Here is a 4,957-nt window from a genome sequence, read left to right as displayed (position 1 = left end):
CTCCAGATGTACTAGTGGTAGACGATGGTTTGCTGGAAGTTAAATGCTTATTTTCAGCTGGGGACGATAAATTAAAGGACTATGTTTCAAAAAAGAAAGAAAAAAAACGTGTATCGAAGAAAAACTTGGGGATATGTGTCTAAAGGAAACCCACATTATTATTATTATTTTTTTATCAGATTCAAGGTCAACTTGGCGTCTGCAGTAGAAAATATTACGACTTTGTAGTTCATACGAAAAATGATATCCATGTTGAAAGAATTTTGTTCGACAAAGAAATTTGGGAAAAACTCATGCTGTCAAAACAACAATTTTTTGCGGAGTGCTTACCTCCAGAGATAGCAGTTCCATTAAATACCCGAAGACTAAATGAGCGAGAGCCTGACTTTGTAAAAGAAGCTCAAAAATCACTAAAGAATAACATAAAACAGATTACTTCAGTTTTGGTTTCCTAAATGTTATGCATGTTTTCTTCTGTTTTTGACACAGTCCTAATATAACAGTGTAGATAATATTATGATCGTGAAAGCAATACGATATTTTTTAGAATTTGGGTTATCAAATACATATTTTATGTTTATTTGTAGATTAAATTCGAACTTATTATAAATTTATATAGACATCTATTTTACTAAAGTAATATTATGTGTATCGTAGTAGTGAAAGTGCTTGAAAGACTATATAATTTCTCTGTTTAAAAACGTATGTCAACATGTTAATTTCAATCTTTAATGTTATGCTAAATTATATGTAATTAATATATTTATTTAAATAGTACACATACGGTATAAATTTTTTAATGGTGTCTTTCAACGGTATCATTAATGTAGATACATAACAACTATCTTTGTGAACTCTCTGTAAAATTACACAAAAAAAAACTCTGGCCAGAGTAACATTGTTTAATACAGCATTAAATTTTATATAGTATTTGTTCCTGTACATCTCAGGAAGTATTTAAGTCATTACTTTATTAAAGTATTTAGTACAATTAAAAGTAGTTATATCTTATCGAGTGAAAGGTTTTTTAATCGATTAGAGTTATAAGACTGGGAATTATTTTTTTATTGTTTTCGGTTTATGCTCGAAATTAGACCACAAAATCATACCCGGGCCGAGATTATACATCAGAATCTCTCGCTATAAGCCACTCTTCAAATAGTAACTAAATCCCAAATAAATAAATTGTTTCAGCGAAGAAATTGTAGTTGACAACTATTTAATTGAAAAGGTATGTAAAATAGCACGCGCACAGCATGTGAAGGTCGTGGATCCCGGCGGAGGAAACATATCGGGTGGCAGGGAGGCAGATAACCGCGGCACTGCGACAGCGGCCAGCGCGCGACTGACGACTTGGCAACCCCGCGCGCGGAGTAAGCCTCGCCGCAGCCGAGCGCTGCACATTCGCATCACAAGCGCGCTCTACCGGATAACGACTGACAGGACTGGCTCTTGTATCCCGTTAAGACCCTCCCTGTCGACGAGACTTTACGACCAAATAAAAAAAAAAATTCATCCGAGCTTCAGACTATAATCACCATTATTGTCATCACAGGTAATCCACAAGTCGACATTTCGGTCATTAACAGCAGTCAATCAGAATACATCTTGCAATTAAAATTATCACAATGGAAGAGACATTTCATTTTTGTGCCGTTTTCACAATTTTAATTTTAAATTTTTAATCAAGCAATTTATATTTCCAGTTTTGATAACAGTTTGCACTGCTACCAGTCATTGAGGACGGCACCGTAATGATAACGCGATAGCACCGCGGCCGTACAACACACGCGCGACGCGAATAAAACAACTTCCCAGCCAATGCCGTTCGACGCATCCTGACGTCTGCAACTACAATTTGCAAGTGCGACAGCCACAGACTATCCCATCACAAATATTTTCGATTTCCATCGCGTCGGGTCTTTATTTTCGAATGATGCTCACAATGGCGCATTGGCGAATATATTATTCGTATGTTTTTAATATTTTGTTTACTAAATTTATTTGTGAAATCTTAACGTGTCAACGCACAATAGGTTTTACAAATTAATTTTAAATTTGGATTGAAAAATATTATTTCAATAACATCGATTATATATATACCTGTATGGCTTATTTTTGTTTGCCCCGCGGGCAGAAACAGCATGTTCACATGTTCTTGCCCCATCGCGTCCGTTGGCATTACTGTCGTTGGCACAGCTGCGATCAGAGCGGCGCACAGTGGGGCCAAATCCGAATTCCCTGGCCAAAAGTCAAAAAGGTTTGACAGTTGGCGCGAATTATCGTACTCGGGTGTTTACGGGGTCGCTGAGTTCAAATCCATTGTTGTTACATCGAAATTCGAAATATTTACTTCGAAATTACTTCGAAAACGGCGAAAATGTGCCTTTGACGCAGAACACTGTGTATTTGCTGGGTTTCTGAGGTCCCTAATTGTATATCTTTAAATGTTACGTCAAAATTTAATAACATTACTTCGAATTTTAATCAAAATTACTTCGAAAATACCACAACATTGATAGTAGCGTTAAAAATTTTTCCCCTGAATGATTTCGAGGTCGCTGAATTCAATTTGTTTATTTTTACATAAAATTTGAACTAGTTACTTCGAAACTACTTTGAAACAGCCAAAAAGAAGCGTTTGACGCAGAAAATGGGATTTGGTTGGGTTCCCAACAAAACTGATAGCAAATCTGTTAATGTTGCTTTCAAAATTCGAGATGACTTCTCCGCAATTTGTTCGGAATAACTTCGGAAGTGTCAAAACATTATTTGCACGTAAAAAGTAGAGCCTCGGGGTTTTTGAGGCTGCTTAATTCAAATACCATAAAACTTATTTTAAGCTCGTAATTTTTACCTTTAAATGGGAAGTGGTCATTTGGAAATTGATTTGAAATATTGAGGAAAAGTATAAGACTGACGAACAAAAACCGGATGTGATTAGGCTGAAGGCAGTGATTGCAAATCGTTTGCTTAGGTTTGTATTTGACACGCACATCAAAAATAATTTTGTAAACTTTTTTAATACCATAAAAATTAAAAATTAAATCGAAGCTAACAAGTAGCTAAGAAATTATTTATGCTTCCATATATTTTAAAGATAAACAATCAACAAAAAATATATTTACTAAACAAGTAAAACAGTCGACTGATAATGAAATCTCTTTTGATGTGTAGCTGTCTTTGGCTAAAATGGCAATGCAAGAAAAACCCTCAGTCTTCCTCAGATTCACTATCAAGAGTACTGGTGTCACTTCTACCATTGAATATATATTCAATGCTTCTACTGTCATCATCAGGTTGTTTTAAGAGGGCAACAACATCCCCACTCAGGCTGCCTGAGAATCTTTTGGGAATTTCCCGTATAGCAGAGATAATCTGATCGGAGGAGGCGAGCGTTAGATGAAAAACATCAGCATTTGTAGCTATACGTGAAACTTTCCGAGATCTATCTTTTCGGTAGTGGCGGAAATCTTTGTTCCTTGCCTCTTGAGCTTCCTCGCTCAGCATTCCGATGGGAAGCGGACAGGCTTTGATGATGAGTTGCAATTTGGTACTCGCCTAATCACTGGCTGGCAGTGGTGCTATCTCTTCTGAAATTAGGAAGGTCAGGGTCGTCATTAACACACCGTAGTAATTTGTTTAACATAGGTGCGAAGAAAAAACAATGCACTTTATGCCTAATAGTAGTCTTTAGTACAATGGCTTTCGCGTTTTGTGCTTTACAAAACTCGGTCTGGCATGGCGTCAGCCAGACAAATAAACAAAACCGTACGCGCGAAAATCCGAAATACAACTAGCGCCAGGCAGCGCAGGGCGTGCTTGGTAAATCGTGCATCAAGTGTACACATGTCGTCTGCTGACACAATTGTAAGAAAATACATGCTTAACACATTTAAATATATTGCAGATTAATGGTGATATGTTATCATGATTTATAACAATTATTGTTCGCAAATAGTCACGGTAAAAATATTTATAAACGGTACATAACAAGTGACTATTTCTTACGCACGGCTACTGTGCGTGGAGATCTGCAGCCACTCACAATGTTTGTTTACAGTCGGCTTTATTTATTTCAGAACTCAGCTAAGAGTGAACAAAGAATAATAAAAAAAACGATGATTCATCTTTGTTTACCACCTACGAAACTTTCCAGTCAAAACACGAGAACCAATAAAAACACGCGTGGCGGTCACCGTCGCTTGCAGCCCAGTTGAGTTTCTTCAGCTGAATATACTCCACGGGCAAATTAAAAATTATGTATCTTTCAAACGAGCAAGTTTGAGCAAATGCCGTTTTCAGGGCTATATAGGGTACATATTAGGGTACTTAAAACACAAAAATCTGGTTGGGGGAAATCGGGGGAAATTTTGTAGCTCAAAGAACAGTTAGGTTTACTTAATTTTACCGTTATTTTATTAAAATACGTTAATTTGCAAGGTAGTTGTAGCTTTCCCGATACGAAATATGTACCCTAAGAATCAGAAAAGAACGTAGATTAAGCTAGTACCTCTGAGAACTCTAAAATGTTGAACCAAAAGTGAGTGCATCAATCAATAAACGACGTTTTACTACCTAAATTTTTTCTGAAAGTTGAGTTTTTTGTCTTCTCTCAATTACTGTGCAATAACTATTCGTCATAACGAAGTAATTTGTGCAATTATTGATGCCCTTGACACTTATATTTCAAAATATAACTACAGGATTCGCGGGAGAAAAAAATTAATTTTAAGACTTTTGGCCAGGGAATTCGGATTTGGCCCCACTGTGCGGCACCTAGCAACGAGCGCCGGCGGACGGTTGTTGGTTAGAAGCGAGAGGAGCTGCGATTGGCGGGCCCCTCGACCAATCCGCCGGCCGCAATGCGCGCGCCAGGACCGCGACCCCACGCGCTGCGGGAAATCTACGACGTATTCACTGACTCATAGTCACACACTTGAATAAAATGTTTTTA

This window comes from Bacillus rossius, chromosome 2 (genome assembly GCF_032445375.1).
Source record: "Bacillus rossius redtenbacheri isolate Brsri chromosome 2, Brsri_v3, whole genome shotgun sequence".
NCBI classification, from domain to species: Eukaryota; Metazoa; Arthropoda; class Insecta; order Phasmatodea; family Bacillidae; genus Bacillus; species Bacillus rossius.
This window is presented reverse-complemented; position numbering follows the sequence as displayed.